Source organism: Puntigrus tetrazona, chromosome 14 (assembly GCF_018831695.1).
Source record: "Puntigrus tetrazona isolate hp1 chromosome 14, ASM1883169v1, whole genome shotgun sequence".
NCBI lineage: Eukaryota > Metazoa > Chordata > Actinopteri > Cypriniformes > Cyprinidae > Puntigrus > Puntigrus tetrazona.
The window spans coordinates 9,443,853-9,461,930 of NC_056712.1; the positions used below are offsets into that span (position 1 = coordinate 9,443,853).

Consider the following 18,078-nt stretch of genomic DNA (forward strand, 5'->3'; position numbering starts at 1 on the left):
TTACACACTCACTCAATCGCTCACAAACCACAACTTCTCAAATCCGCACACTGCGTGTGCTATTCAAACACATTCTGAACGTCTGATCAATATGCATAGTTTTCTTCTTTTGAGTTTCATCAATAATCTGCCTGATTATGCATCGATTTAATGGTTGCACTGCATGCTGAAGAGGGTCATGTGACCTTTTACCTTTGCTCTGCGTCAACAATTGCATACAGATTCGGTCTTAATCCTGATAATGAAATGTCGCGTGCGAGAATGCTACTGTAACTATATGCTTGTCGTTAATAAGCAGTTCTAAAAGTATTAATCAACAAAACCCGACGCACAGTCTATGCAAATATGCAAACGCAGATTAAGATTTATGGCCAGCATCCTTTAGCTAGCTATGTGTTGACAATTAACAAACTTAAACTAACTTGCTCAGCACTTGAAGCAAATCGTTTTATCATTACCAGAGAAAAATGGCTGTAGAGGAGAACGATTAATTCAAATAAGGGTGTTTTGTAACTATACAGTGCTATTACTGTTAACAATTATAAATGATTTGTATGCATTACATCCATTACATCTATCTATCTATCTATCTATCTATCTATAACTGCAGTTTGACTGAGCACAAAGAAAAAACATGATATTTGATATGTTTTTTATGTCCGCTGATTGAAGCGACCCCAATAACGTGGTATTCAGACTCTGGAATATGACTTAACTCTCAGAAATAAAGGTACAAAATCTGTCACTGGGGCAGTACCTTTTAAAAGGGTACACTTTTGTACCCATTATGTTCAAATATGTACACTTTAAGCACTAAAAGTGATCGGGATAGTTTTGAGTAGCAACTGGGCAGGTTTCCTGAGAAAACTTGGCAACCCTGATATTCACATTCTCAGTCTTCACAGACAGACAGAATAAGAAATACAGAAACAAAATAGGTAGAGCACAACCTCCTTCAAAGCTGCTGAAGCAGGGAAAGAAAGAGCTCATTCATGACTGACAAAAGACCAGCTCAGACCCTGTTTTATGTTTGGTCTGTGTTACAGAACAATGATCATAAACCAGCGTTTTTGGCCTTTTAATGCAGACTGCTTCAACTGAAAAACAAAGCTGCCTAAATACCAGAATTAAACAGATTTCCAATTTGCCTTCAAAATACATTTTCCTGGTTTTTAATATGCGCCATTCACATTAAATATTTGCTTTCTAATGTTTTAGAGCAGTTGTTTGGGTTGTTATGCAGTTGCTACATTGTTTTAGTTGATTTGTTGACTTGAAGAGTCATTTACATCTGGAGCAGAAATGCTGTGGTGTGAGTTACACACTTAAGTTTATTAGTTTAAAAGACATATGATAGTAAGAGTAACAATAACGTTAACGCTCAACTCACAACATCCACGATCCCATGGATAAAATTAAGTCCTGACCTACTGAATATTCAAAAAAATATTCACACTGAACATTTAAATGCTGCTTATAAAAGTGTTGTCTATAAATTGGAAATGCATATAAACCCAGTTGAGATGACCTCTTGACCTCCGAGGATTCTCAAGCGCAAGCTAGATTTGCGGCTCTCATGGTACTGTGACAAACGTGATTAATCCAGCGTGCAATCAGAGCGCTGAACATGTGCGTGTGTGTGAGGTATTAGTGGATTAGTACGCCCACCTAGTAATGGTGTCATTTAGTCACTCGTGCTGATCCGGACTGATCCGGATCTGCAGATCCGAGACGAGCAGCTGCACTGCGCTTCTGCGCTAAGCAGGAAGTTAAGTGGATGAACTGACTGCAGATAATAAAACAGTAAGGTTTTGTGTTGACAATGTATGCATTGAAGACAGCACACCTGTGTGTGTGTGTGTGTGTGTGTGTGCTGAGTCAGGTAAGAGGCCCTGTCCTTGTGGAGTCATGAAGATGTCTGCGGTAAGTTTCAACTCCTGTTCATCCATAAAAACATGAGGCCTCTTCTCTCTCCACCTGCATTTCTGCATCTTCTGCAGGACTCGCGCAAAACAGCCATCAAGCACAGCTCTCCATTTCCGTGCAAGAGAATGTGTAACGTCCACACTCGATGATTTTTAATAAAGCCGTACCGCAACAGGTTTTTCCTAAAGCACATACACACTGGAGAAAGCTGGCTAGGTTCATGGAACTGAATCTATTAAATGACATTATTAGTTTGTTTTAGGCACTAAATAAACAGTTTGCGTCGACTGCCTTCTGTACCAGTTGTTGGAAATAATTGCACATATACTTTTTTTACATCCATTTTGATTAGGAAATTTGTTAGGATATTTGCAGTACAAAATATAAAACTATTTATAATGCACTGTTATTGAAAATTAAGTAAGTTTAGTAAGTATTCTACTGTAAATTAACTAACTTGATATGTATTACTTAATTCATTCAGGAAGAATCTGCTGTTTTGCTTTTAGCTGACTACTTTCAATTAAAGTTTCTCTTCAAGTTTGCTTTGAAAAAGGCAATCCCTGAACAAGGCAAAAACTGAACTTTTTTTTTGTTAGGTTACAGTAATAATCATGAAAATAAGTTAGGAAAATGTATAACTCACGAAACAGACATCTCTACAGACAATAGTTGTCATGATGTGGTTGAGGGAAGGAGCACTCAACGAGAATATAACTCTTCCACAAAAAAGTAAATAACAATACGGACAGGCAAGCACGTAGATAGACTGGAACCACACGCATACATAGACGAGACTGGATGATTTAAGAAAGAACAAACAGGAACTTACATAGTGCAAAGTAAAATGACATAATTAACTGAACACAATGAGACAATTAATTGAAGACAGAGAGTAGAGACAGAGCACATGGGACACGGAAAAACAACAAACAGTCCAAACACGTCACAATAGTCTGATTATTCAGATCAGTTTAATTAAATTTTGTTTATAACACAGTAGTCGGCATCTGAAGTGAATCAAAACCTTTAATTAAAGTTAAAACCAAAATGCGTTCTTGCTTTAGGACAACTTTAGTTTTTTTGATCTACTGCAAATGTTGACTACTGTAGTTTAAAGTTAGCGTAACTAAAAACAAAATGCATGTTCACTATTGAAATTTACAAGGATTTTAAAACGCTAATCTTATCAGTGACATATCCAAACATATTTAGGTTTATATTTGGGTGTTTAGTAAACACCGAATATGTGTATGTGGAATACATTATTCTAATTATCTGACTTAGTGGGAGAATATACAGGCTAAACAGGAGCCTTGTGGGACACCGCATGTCATGGACGTTCACTTAGACTTATGCTCTCCAATACTATATATAATAACCTCTCCCGTCTAAGTAAGACCTGAACCATACGAGTACCATCCCAGACAGCCCGACCCAGTTGGGATCAAACGCATTCCTCTTGCCGATGATACATATCAGCATAATTTTTCAAAATAGTCAAATATCAGTCAAATAATATCATGCATCCCTACTTGAAATGTAATGTACATGCCATCTAATAGACCGACCTTGCAAACTGGCAGTTTCAACAAGTTCTTATCGCTTTTGTGTGCAATATGCATCGGCAGACGGGCTTCGAGCGTTTCATCTAAAGCTGAGACTAGACAGTTCTTGGCCAAAATAATATGCAATGCAACCGGACTTTATGCTTATAGAAGTCGGGTTCTATGAGGCTACACTCAGCCACAGTATTTCATTTAGTTCCTTTGAGAGCTCCTGTGATGACACTGCAGTCATCAGCCTCCGGCAGTACAGTAAAAGGCGCTCAGATTTAGACACTCGCAGTCAGCGGCTCCTGTTCACAATCACTCAGCACTCCTGTTGGGCGATTAAGTGATTTTCGCGAAATTCATTCTGTCGTTCTCTGACAATCTCACTCCACTAATACCGCACAATTCAGTCAAGATCACTGACTGTTATACGCTCAAACTCAATTAATAATGTCTTAATGCCGCGTTACTGGTGTCTCTCAAACTTACGCATTACTGACTTCCCACTACTGTACACTACTGCTGTGTAGTACGTTTTGTATAAAACAGTTTTAAATTTATGTACATGTTGTTTATTGACATATAGGGTCGGCTGTCTTGCTATTTTGTTATACACTGGGCCATGGTTCAGGTAGCAGTATTTCATTCTCTCAAACTTGGCCTGTAATAAAGAGAATGACAATAAACCTAACTTGACTTATATATAGTTTGGCCCCATGACTGCAGTTTCAGCAGCGTCAGTTTCCAGGTTTCTGTGTAGTCTCTTAGCTTCAATATATCACCAACAAGGGCCAAGATGTCTCTTTTGAGACAAAAAAAGACGATGTATCATTTTTGTAAGAGATGACTGCTGGGTATGAATGAAAGTTTCTGAAAGAAGCCTACATTCATCTTCTAAACCATTAAAGGCATATTCCAAGTACAATATGATTTAAGCTATATTGCTAGCATTTATGACAGAAAATCATCCTTCAAAGATGTATATAAAGAAATTTGATTATTCTGTTTCCTTAATGATTTGTTCAAGATTATTTGAATAGTTTTGAAGAATAAAAATGCTATCCTAATGAGCCTAATGCTAAATGATCTCAACCAAACAATACAAAATTGCATTAAAAACTGAAATAATATAAATATAAAAATAAAACTGGTAGCATCTGTTTTATTTTCAGTTTCCAACAAGGTCATTTAGAGGCAATTAAATGCTTTCTGTTTTGCATTATACAAAAGTATTAATATTCATAGCATTCATTAAAAATTAACCTACATTCTAAAACTGAAATGAAATCAGTTTAAAGCCCTTCGTTTATGGGTTCTGCAGATCAATACCCTCTAGCAATGATCCCTAAACCAATGCTTAACACAGTATGATGTAACAAAGCCCCATCAGCTGAAATTATTTGACTTTATGCGTTTTAAATAAGCTTAAATAACCACTGATTTGAAACTAAATATATCCATTAGCAAAAATTGATAAATGCAACTTTAAAAAAATGAGCTGATTGGCATGCATCATTCTCCACATATAGCACGAATTGATACCCTTAACATGTTTGGCCAAAACAGCTGACATTGTCCACTTTTAAGGCAATGCGAGTTTGCATTTAACTCCGCCCTTGTTGTTTTTGAACTGAAGCCAATAAAGTCAATTTTAGCAAACCAGCGCCCTGTATTGAGGTCAGGTGACCAGGCTACTTTCACTTTGAAAAGACTCGCTAGCTGAGAGGAGTTTGGTCAAAGCTGACAAAGTGATCGAGGATGGATGAACCTGTGATATCTTCTTCAAGGCGTAAAAGGGAAATAAATGCTAAAACGTTTTCACGTTTCAATGCAATACAATGGTGAGAGAAAAGCTAAGAGTACTGAGCGCATACATCGCCATCCAGTTTATGATCACAATAACGACAATTATTTAAGGGCGGCGGTGACGAGGTCTAATTCCCTTCAGGTGTGCCTCGTCACACGCCGCCAGACCTGACCAATACCACGCCCCTCCTCTCGAACACGCCCACTCCCATCGGGAGCCTGGTGAAGGGCGGCGAATAAAGGACGGGGTGATGATGACGACAATAAAGGGGAGGGGCAGCCGACTCGTCACAATACTTTTAATGAACTTTAATTTTGTATTTTTGCTTAATCAAAACAACCGAACTGCACTTTGATTGCTATCACTTGGAACACGCAATTGAAAAAGATTCCTGAAAAAAATAATAACGCAAATGAACTCTTCATATGTTCGTAGATGCTTTAAAGCGGTGTTTCATGCTGCTGTGAGCATGTAGGAAATATTGCTGCTGCACATATAGCACCAAAAACATACATAATCACCCTGTAGCAGATCTATACAGGTGGAGCTGGCGAAGGTGGAGGCTTTCTGAAGTGTGCTGCTACTGCTACAACAAACCAAGTATTTGAATGCTGATCAGCGAGCTCACTGGCTACCTGTACAGGAGAGAACCAGTCAGCTGTGACGTGATGATGTCCTTATTCATATTGAGTTTTTGCAGTTATTTCCAGCAATTTTTCTTCTTGATATGCATAAACGTTTAGCCCTGTACTTCCTCCCTATAGCTTCATAGCTAGACTGAAAAGACTGACATGAATGATGCTAAATCATAGTCTTGGAATTACAGTATTGCTGTCAGTCAAAGCACTTGGCATGATGCTCACAATAGGCAACATCTCACTGTTATTCATCTATAGATAACAGAGCTATAAGTCACTGTAACAGCTACTAGGCGTACAGCCACAGGATCTCCACCGCCTCTGACCGTGTGGTCCAGATCGCACCGGAAAGCTGCTCTCAGCTCCGAACCACCTCAAAGCATCTATTAATGCTGCCAACAGTAACTCTACACCCTCCCTCCCATGTCCGTCCCAACCCCCATCTCCTCCTGCACTAAAGCAGACGCCTATAATAAGCACGCTGTTAAGGAAGACCGCTTGATGCCTTGCTCACACTTCCTCTTCATCCCGTTCTAAATGCAGCATCCATTACAGAAAGAATCACTTTGAATATGTAACCGTAACCCGTGCTCTCAGTCACTGGGTCAAATGTTCGTGAGGATCTTCACCAATGCAGGAAAGACTCTAGATGTTAATCTGCTAGAGGACATTCTCCATTAGTATTTATTATATTTGCTTGAGTGCTTCACATTGCTGGTTGAATGCACTGGCCATCAACAGTCATGCAATGTGACTGTGACCCACTGCACTGTGAAGCTGACCTAAATGTAAGCTGACGCGATAACAACCAACTTTCCCTATTTTTTAATGTCGGAATTTCTCCTATCCCATGCAGTGTTATTTTACTTTTATTTATATACGATTGCATTATTTATTCAGATTTTGAATTTCAATCATTTTAGCTGATTTTAATTTTGTTTTCTTCCCAATTCATTTATTTTTAATTGATTTAATATACTGTATTTATTTAATTATAACAGTTTGAACATTTTTATCATACCTATTTTAGTTTCATTTTATCTATTTTAATTGCTGAATATGACTTAAATGTATTTAAATTTATTATGATTTAAATTTGACAGATCCCACCTATATAGCTATAGTGTTCCATTACCAGTTCCTCACTATATCCTTTTAGCATCAGTGTAGAGCAAAAACGCCAATTATATCTATAATTTTGGATAAATTATTTCTTTACCACTGTTTTTGAACTACCAAACAGGTAAAAATCAAACAGGTACGGTTTTCATTCATTCAAATTCACAATCAAAGCCACAGCAGCTCGAATCCCTGAGGAAATGATAGCTCAGAATCTTCAGAAAGATAAATCCCTGGGCGTTTCTAATTGAAAATATGTTTTCCGTCACAACTGGATGTAGTAACTTCATGAAGCGCTGCTCACCTGGGTGTGGCTTGGGTCCTAACAGCTCCAGAATGCAGAAACCTCAGCGTGTGATTGGATGTCACATCTCTCTTGTGCGGACTGGTTGAGAGGTGGCGGAGACGGGCCCTCACAACCATCAGGACCAATAAGAACTGATCTGACAAAAAGAAGCATAATTATAATTAGATTAGAATTATATGTCATCACGTAGAGTACTGAATATATTTAATTATGTTCATACTTGTATTTTGATTACAAATGGGCGATATTGTTAATATGGCAATGCACTTTTTAATGGCTAAATACATTTCATAAAGATATTATTAGATTAGTTAAAACGGTTTAGTTAAATGCAATGCTGTTTATTATTTTTCATTATTATTGTTATTGCAATATTGGTGCATTTAAATGAATGCTTTTACGAAATGATGGTCGAAAGGATGGTTCTTGATTAGGGGGAGAAAAAACAACAATTTTTAGGCCATTTCATTGCGAATATTGGGACATTTGCGTCCTAAAATTGTACACTATATCATCTGAAATACAAAGGACAGACTTTTTTTTTAACTTTGTGTGTGACTGCACACCTGGCCTGCATCGGAATCAGCAAATAAATCTGCATTTCTGCACTAATCCTGATAGATTAATCTATTTTCAGTGCTGAGCCTCACTGCGGTAATGTGCAATGCTTGTCCATCGAGCAAGCTTTATTAACATTTCAGAGCGTGTAGCTCTGTGACTTTCACTCCAGTGCACATGAAATCATGCGATGGCGGCAGTCATGCAACAGTCACGAGAGCTGTCCTCAGGCTGTGTCTCTCTGAGTTGGCGTCGTATACATCGCGCTCTTTCGTCTCAAAGCGTCTGCGGGGCTTGTGATGTCGGCAAACATACATCTCGACCCCCTTGCATGCGATTTCCATTTCCCTATGTCCCCGCACTGCACCCCTTGTGGCACTGAGGTCCAGTCTTGCAATGCTTGCCCTCTTTAGCACGCTGGGCTGCTGGGTAACCAGCTCATATGCCGACTGCAAGGCTCATGAATAATAAATTCCAATAATGCAGCTACTGTACTTGAGCAAGACTGCTGCGGTTCACAGCCAACGCAAGAAGAAGTGTGATAAAGATAGATTAAAGACAGAATCATGGAGGAAATGCATCCATACTGATGAATTATCACAATGAGATCTCTTTAATATCTCGGTAGAGAAAAGAGATTCAATTGAGAACAAATGAAGATATCGTTTGCTTTGTGTTCTTCCTGAAAAAACAAAAGAGTTTCAGGAGAGACTTCAACAATGTAGCAAACTGTACTCAAAAAAAACACTGAAAGGTTTGCTTCAAAGTGCTAGTAAATTTCACAAAAAAATTACGACAAAATGTCAAGTGATGCATTAAAATAAACATAAAATTTTGAAGTACACTGAAATTGTATTTTTTTTTACAAAATAAAATCAATGAATCTTATCGTAAAAAAAATATATTTTACTGTGAAGATGACAAGTCAGTTAGTGAAATTCAGAAATATGAACTCCAAAATTTGAATAAATCTATTTCCAGAAATAATATGCTTATATTAGCTATAATATTATTCATATATTATTATTTAATATTAGCTATAACATCTACATTCAGTTTTATAATACAATATTCAAGATTATTATAGTTTAGCATCTTCAAACTGAAAACAAAAGTCTGTTTTTAGTTTTGTTTCAGTTTTTAGTTGACTTTGTGTTTTCTTTCAATCTATAAAATAGCATTTCATTTCATAACGCGAATTGCCATTTGCAACCTATATATGAGAAACATGTTTCTTGTTTTATGGAGAAATGAAGTCAGATCAAATAAGAGGATGCTAAAATAACCCTAAGTGATGTCTGCAAAATAAAAAATATATATTTCAGAAGACTATTTCAAGACATTTTCCATTTTTTGAACAACAAATCGTTAATATTTAGACCAGGAACAATCTTGATTTCATCTAGACCTTTATGAGAAACAACAGATGCCTCTATGAAACATAAATGAGACCAACATCTGTGGTTTCTTCAGGGGGGAGAAAAGACAAGGTAAAGGACGAAACAGACATAAAATGCGAAAGCTAAATGATTAAAAAAAAGTTTTTTAGCAGAAAAGACAAATATGACAGCATGCAGTAGGATGATTTGGAAACTGTTGAAATAGATGTAAAATAAAGAGAAGGACTGCGAGGACCAGCTGAGCGGTGTGGTGCAGCACCTTGCCGCAATACAGCAGAATTCCTGCTCAGCAACATATTTGTCAAGAAGCAGTCGATGAGAAACGGCCAAATAAACAGGCCTGGCACGAGTCTGACCTTTGCTGCCCGACCCATGTCGCAAGACTTGCCTCAACACCCCGACTTTCTAAAAAATATGCTATTTTTATGCCCATTGAACAGCGTAATGCTGTAATTTTCAATCGCCCCACAAAAACAGCATCTCTTTGCCCTCCGAGAATAAACTGGTGGAAATGTGGAAACCGTATCAGTGTCTTGAGGATCATCGGATTGCTCAGTAACAAACTGTCCCCGGGGAATCAATAGTGATCGTGTCTGCGAAACGGAGAGTTTGTCTCCTACCCTATCTGACTGGGACAGAAATGGATGTTTGCTTGTGACATTTACAGCTCTCATTAAACTGCTCCTGCAGCAGTCGAAGAAAAGGGCTAGAAACTTCCAGACCCAGAGACGAACACGAAGCCTTTTCACACGCAAAACCATTACTTTTTTGCATGCATTTTGTCGTGCACTGATTTTTTTTAGCTATGAATGATACTTAAAGTTGTGTTGCTAGCTGACTAAATGCTCCCTGGAAATATAAGTTAGAATAGTTTACAAGAGTGCATTTCTAAACACAATGAGGCTGTGGAAGTGACTAGTAAGCAGATGTGTTTATCTGTTTGGTATGATGAAGTTTAAAGAGTTACTCCAGCCCAAAATGATTTTTTTTTTCATTAATCACTTACCCCCATGACATTTTAAGCTTCATTTGTCCTCAATTTATGGTATGTTAGATGAAAACTACTCCTAACTAGTCCACTAACTAATCCAGACTAGATGGTGGATCAGCACCCAGAGATTATGTTCATCAGAGACCAGAAAACCTAGATGCGCCCCGTGGACAGATCACCAGATCCTGATGCACACACACACACACACACACACACACACACACTAAGTCATTTACACTATCTGACACAGCTGCGTTTAAAATTGAACTGGAAGTTAAGTGCGTCATTATACATCCCCGTCATTGCAGTCTTGTACTTTATACTGTACAGTGCTTTGATGCAACCTGTGTTGTTAAAAGCGCTATATATTGCGCAATAAAAATGATTGAAATGATTGAAAACCGGAAGGCTCTGGCGACTGTCCCATTGACTGCCACCTAATGAACACTGTCAAGATCCAGAAAAGTATGAAAGATATCATCAGAATAGTCCATCCGCCATCAGTGGTTCGACCATAATGTCATGAAGCTGTAAGAATACTTTTTGTACTCAAAGAAAATAAAAATAACTCCTTTGTTTCTTGTCGCTTCATTACATTCAGATTGAACCATTGATAGCTGATGGATTATTTTTAACTTTTGTCAACGTCCTTCATACTTTTCTGGATCTTGACATGTGTTCATTAGTTGGCAGTCAATTGGACACTCAGAAGCCTCCCACTTTTCATCCAAAATATCTTTTATTGTGTTTCGAGGACAAACTTGAAACGTCATGGAGGTAAATGATTAATGACAAAATGTTTTGGGTTGGGGCAACCCTTTAATGTCTCTGATAACCTCTGTAGTCCCATTTAGCCACTTGTTAGCACCCACCTGAAAGCAAGTAAAAGATTAAAAAAGAAAAACAAGAGGGGGTTACTTATGTATTTCATGCTAATGAATGCATTGTGAAAATATCTTCAGCTGGTATTCACCACAGACCTTATTTAATTTAAACTAAACCTAAAAACCCATTCAAAATACCCACTGCCTTTACCCTAAATACTAAAATGCTAACTTGTTTCTGGGCGGTCTATAAATATGCGTCATCTTCATTGCGTTTTTGAAACTTTAATCGTATTTTTACATTGATTATTGACAACCTCACTCCCACTGAGCAACCACCCTAAACATCATCGCAGGTCTGGACTGCATCAGAACGCTCTGTCCATCTGGACACTCTTTCGCTGCATTTGTCCTTACGTTCCCCCATCTTCCCCTCAGCTGACACAGTCCGGTCTCTCCCCTCCCCCAACCACCGCGCTCTCTTTCAGCAGGATTGAGGGATTGCGTGGAATCAGGAAGATGATTCTGTGGGCTCTGCCACCGAATGTTCAAATCCAATTTGAACTGAGAACAAGGCAAGTAAAAGACAAGGGATGACTGGGCCAAGATGGGCTGTACCACAGCAGCCGACAACGGGAGGGACATGACAAGAGCTAAACTGGCATCTGTGTCATGCTATTGTGTCTGGGTTTAGCATTGCGGTAGTCGATGTAAATTAAAATTCTGCTGTGAATTACTCGTCTCATGGAAAAATAAAAAGATTGTGAAGAATGTCCAAGCCACTCTCTACCAAACAAAGATCCTGCTGATTCAATCGATATCGATATTGGCACATTTTCAACATCTTTTACACATCTTGGGCCAGATTTACTAAAAACTGCTAATTAGTGTAAGAACACAGTTCCATAAAAGCACTGATGGGATGTGGCAAATCAAGCATTTTTATAAAAAATATATATATATATGCGTTTACTAGAGATTGCCTTCCTGGGGCATGACGTAGGATGTAGGACTTTATTCACCCCCTGGAGTCGTGTAATGCATGTTTTAATATGGATGCGCTTTATTTGACTACTTTTGGACTGTTAGACAAAAACACCCACCTACTACATTTATAAAAGTTGGAAGAGCCGGGACCATTTTTAATATTCTCAGGTTTAATTTAATTTGTCTGAAAGAAGAAAGTCACATACACCTAGGATGCTTTGAGGATGAGTAAAACATGGATTAATTTACAATTTTGGCCGAAATAACCATTTAAGATATGATTTTTTTGGGCTGTTAAACCATGCCGCAAATATCAATGAATTGTTCCAATCCCTTCTCGTTTACATCTACGTTTTTTGGGATTTTCCGTAATTTGCAAAGTGTAATCGTGATCCATGATTAATGAAATGCACTTGCACAATAAACAACTACCACTTCCACATTCATCCACAGAGGATAGCGCAGATGTTGCATCATTGATAGGCCAGGGACAGGTCATTATTTAAAACTGGAATTTCTTTAAAATGTACAAATCCTAGAGAACTTTTGAGATAACGTAAGTGCACAAGTGCATGAAATATGTAACACCGTGCAAGTGCTTTTTGAATATTTTATTACAAAAATCTTACATATTGTACCTTTAATGTTCTTTATCAGCATTAAAAGAAAAACTGATATTATTAAAACCACATTTTTATTGTTGAAGATAATGTTCCGATAACTTAAACTTAAGACTTTTATGGTTTATTTGCAATTTTTGGAGTCTGTCATAATTGCTTTATAGTATATTATACAGCTGTTCAGAGATTCCTAAAAAGCTACATAATATGGGTTTGAAGTAACGAGAAGGGAAGTAAATGACTATTACTTTCAGCCTCAACACATAATCATTATTTAGACATGTATTTTAGAAACAACTTCTTACTCATAAAGAGAAAAAAGACTTTAAGCGGGACATATTGATATAATACTTGACCGCTTTCCAATAGTAGGTTCGTGCATGAGTAGTTCTGCACACTGAGAGACTCAAAGAAAGAAGCTATTAACCATATGCCCTCCAGGTCTAAATGCCACTGAATTTTAGAGATTTCCGAGATTTCTAACATTTCACATTGTGCGAATGCGCGTCAAATGCAATGCATCGTGTCCAGCCGTATTGGCTGTTCTCTGCTGCATCACATTCCTGAATAACGTGATAAGATGTGGCATATGTTCTTAAAATGAGGGTTCGGTCCCAGGTTGGCACTGCACCACTTGAGGAATAAAGAAATGCAGCAGACACGTTGCGGTTCACAGCTTCGGTCTGTAACTAGGTCAGATTTGTTTCATCCTATACCCATTAACTAACAGCCAAATAAATGGTTGAGCCCCAGCATAATGGTGTTTCCTCTGCTTTGTCTGTGCCAGTCAGCAGTTTGTTGTGTGTGTTGAAAATGATTCCACGTTTCCTCTTTAGCACTAATTAAATCGCCCTTCTCTTCCCCATTCTGCCTGTCAGAGCCGTCCATTAGCATAATAAAAGAAAGAACCTTTTGTGCAACCTCTCAATTCAATTCCATCGGCGACGGCGACCGAGGGCTTTCAGTTCCCAGCATGCTGGTAAATCCAGGCACCATTTGGAGATTAATATTCGCCATTTGCACTTATTAATGACTCGCATCTGGTAATTAGAGAATGTAGAGACTTATTTATATCTTAATATATATATATATATATAGCAAGCAGCAAACTATAGTTTCCCCAGGGTCAAAAAACATTCTATATATTAACAATATTACTTTTCGTGACAAACATATCTACTATTAAGTATATCTACTTTACAAAAAGTGATTCAGAATAGCTGTTCAATTAAGCAAAGTAATACAAATTAAGACACAAATGCTCTAATTATGTAGACAGGAATAGGCCAGAGGCAATGAAAGAGGCAAATCATAGGTAGAAAAACCTGAGCATGTTTCTGTTTGTGTGTGTGTGTGTGTGTCATGAAGTAAGAGTGAATTTGGGTCACAGGAGCGTCCTGTATTTCCTGATGTGTAAGTACAGCAGGCAGTTTCTCTGTACTGGAACTACATCATATGTTCTCCATTCATCACCAAGTCACCAGTTGAGCCTAAACCCACGCAGAATGCTGAGAATACACACGTAGACACACACACACAAACACACACGCACACCCTGAGCAGAAGATTTCTCTAACCCAAACACACATGAACAGACACATTTCCCACATGTTAATCCCTGAGATGACACAATATCCAAGTAAAAATAGAATACTACAGTCATGGTTCAGGAAGCAAAAATGTCAATTCAATTTATATAAAATAACTAGCCCTGTCACAACAACTTTTTGTTGTGTGATATATTGCCCCATCAATAGTTGCGATAAGTGATATTATTGTTATTTTAGGACCAGGTTATGCCACTGAATGAATATAATCATAACATAACAGTATAATAATGCTTTCAGTTGACAACAAACATTATATTTAAATCATGAAAAGTGATCAGAATATCAGATAGTATTAAATAGTAATTTTTTTACAAGTAGAAAAACGCACAAACAACATTTATGGAGATTTTTCCATCTACAGATTTTTTCTCTGAAAAGTAAGGGTGCAGCCTATTGCTGAAAAACACAATCGCTATTTCGCTGAGATATTTTTTGTAGAAGCACTACAAGCATGTAATGTGTATATATATATATATATATATATATATATATATATATATATATATATATATATATATATATATATATATATATGCAATGCAAATATAATGGGCAATATATTGCATCACCAAAAATTATTGAGGTAATGTACATATATTGTGAGTCTATATACAGATTATTGCGACAGGCCTAAAAATACATGTGAAACTGTCAAAACAAAACATGCTCTAAGCTCTTGAGGATACGTAGATTTTTCCTTCTCTAGATGCCATATGTTTTTGTTATTTCAACATTTAAAAAAATTAGGTTTATCTGACAAATTGTAGTTTTATTCTTATATTGTATTTATTTGTTTTATTATTTTGAGTTATTGCTTCAAATAATATTTTGCTTTTGTCTTTTCACACTTCTAATCAAAAGTTGGTGGCAGTATTAACATCAATAGCAATAAGATTTATTATCCCCCAAACCATAACTCAACACTTGTGGTATACTTACACACACACACACACACACATATATATATATATATATATATATATATATATATATATATATATATATATATACACACACACACACACACACACACACACACACACACACACACACATATATATATATATATATATATATATATATATATATATATATATATATATACACACACACACACACACACACACACACACACACATATATATATATATATATATATATATATATATATATATATATATATATATATATATATATATATATATATATATATATATATATATATGTATATATATATATATATATACACATATGTATAATAAAGTTTCGAATATTTATGAACAATCTTTTCTTGATGTTAAGTTCTGTTCCTGTTTTGTCTGATTCAGCATGTATACAGGAGGTCACACACATACTAAATAATCATATTCCTTATTCTCTACACTTCCTCCTGACATAATGAGATCATCTGTCTAGTACACTTGGCTGTGTCGTGCGTGCGCACATGGTCGCGTGAGCGCGTAATTATAATCCAGTCTCCATGTAAATACATGCAAAATAAAGCTCAAAATAAATACACGTAGCAGGAATAGAGCACGAAATGCAGTGCAGTGCGCGTAGTGTGCTCAGGCGCCCGAAAGACAGAGAAGAAGAGGGAGAGAAAGAGGGTGCCTATGCCACACCTCACTCATTCAGAAACAGCAGCGCTCTAAGACATAATCACATGGTCTACGAGATTTACAACTCCCGACTAAATCTTGGTTTATGTCCGCAACATATGTGCAGTCTGAGCCAAATATAGTCCAAGCGCAACGCAAAAGCCACAGTGCGTGCAAGAGCAGCGCCGCGTCAAGAGCGCGTCTCCAAAATAACCGGCGCTCACTGAACAATAGTAAACACACGAGTGCTAGGCTCGTCCGAGTCAGTAAGCCGAATCGATTCTACTGAACTGTTCGGTCATTTAAAAGATTCAATGACTGGTTTATTTTACTAGATTTATATGAAGCGTAACAGAACGTTTTACCTTTATGCCGCTAATCAACGCGTTGTTTATTTAAGCTCAAGTCTGACCTTTAAAAAATACAAATGAGACAAATGCAGCTACTTTTGCCACGGCACCACAGTTCACCTAAAAACCCAATACAAACAAGCAAACAGCCTATTAATTTGATATCTTGTGCATTTTGGGTATTATAGTCATAAATCATTAAACACACAACTGCAGCTAGTTATCTAATAACTAAATTTGCTTCGAACCAATTCATTACAAAGAACCGATTCAAATGAACGATTCATTTGCGAATCACTAAAGCACGATCCCTAATCGGCATTTAAGCAATCACGATGAGCCTAGTATGACTGTATCTGATTTAAAAGCAGAACAATTTGTATTGTTTTATTATTATTTTAAACAACATGCAAAACAAATCTTATTCACGTCCGACGCGAAACCCAAAATGACCTACATACTCCGCTCGGACTGACTGTATTTCCTCGATCCGATGCGTTGAACGGATTTTTTCCCCCAAACCCATACGTGTCACCTTGTTTGAGAAAGACGCTGTCAAGTGCGGTAATGTAGTAAGCCAAGAAAAAATGGTCAGTCTTTTGTTGGTTCTCCCGTTTAATCTTAATCCGATTTGAATCTCGCTCTCCGTGCGTCCGAACAGCAGCGAGCGCACAATAGAAATGAATCTAAACCCTAAAAAGAGCTACCCTCGGTGCTCTAAAAACGTTCGTCGCTGGGACACAAACACATGTCCAGTGAACGAGCACGCAGAAGAACAACAGAGTCAGCTGCACCCACCTCGTGGTTTGAAAAGACACCGGTCCGGTCCGGGGGTGTGGACCGGTGCGGTCCGGCGATGGAGAGCCAGCACGGGATGAAGGGAGCGGGATCCGGCTGATACAGACGGGTGCGGGGTGATGTTTGGGCTGCGTGTCGGTGGTGGATGCTGTCAGGACAGGGACCAGCTTAATCCTCCATCTGAACGCAGACAGCCTCTCCTCGGCCACTCCACCCCTCCCTCGTCCCTTCCCAGCGAGGTCCGATTCGCCGAGGAATCGTTCTTTTCAAACGGATCTTTGCGTTGGTTCAGTCGAACCGATTCGCAACGCGCTTGTAAATCGCTCGCTCGACTGTTTTGAGAGGACATTTCATGTTTAATGCGACTTAGTCGAAAATACAAAAGCAAAATTAAAACAGCATTATATTATGAGAAGAACGGGGGAAATTATAACATTCGCACGCTAACTGAATTAGCCGCGAAAAGAAACTAACAGCACTTTCAGGTAAATTAGCCAACTCGTTTTTATATCATTCTATTTGTAATGAATGAAAAATGATTGAATGATGCCCAATATAGATGTACAGCTACTAAGACGCAGACAAACAAACAAAAATATAAACAAAAAAACACAAGTTAACCACGGGGTAGCTATTGTAACCATATAATAACCGTGGTATTTGCAATAAAACTGGGGTTACACAAATGGAAATCAATACACCAAAAAAAAAAAAAAACATGGTTACTACACTTTTACTAGAATAAAACCATGGATAACTGTCTTAAGGTAACATCTGTTAAGAACTAAACTAAATGATCTAAGAATGATAGCAGCCTGCTTCGACCAATAAGATCCAGCCAGATGTAATTGAACACATACTGAGTTCACGTTTGCATTTAAAGATGACTACAGTATATGGCAATTCTATTGTAAATGTATGTACATATCCATTGTACGTACTCTTGTAAATTTGTCTATACATATCCTGTATATCCTGTTTGTACATAACCA

At 37.6% G+C, this 18,078-nt stretch overlaps 1 protein-coding gene across 2 annotated transcripts in view; it reads right to left on the reverse strand.

Moving 5' to 3' along the window:
* The window catches only part of frmpd1b (FERM and PDZ domain containing 1b), a 36,634-nt gene extending 19,331 nt beyond the window's left edge, over positions 1 to 17,303 (reverse strand). The window contains exons 1-2 of one of the 2 annotated variants that reach the window (XM_043257598.1): positions 17,087 to 17,303; positions 7,348 to 7,481 (exon numbers count right to left, since the gene is read on the reverse strand). The gene's annotated coding sequence lies outside the window, so the exon portion shown is untranslated. Of the gene's footprint in view, positions 1 to 7,347; positions 7,487 to 17,086 lie in introns of both variants that reach the window. The other variant, XM_043257597.1, reaches the window with a different exon arrangement.
* Between the last annotated feature and the right edge of the window lie 775 nt (positions 17,304 to 18,078).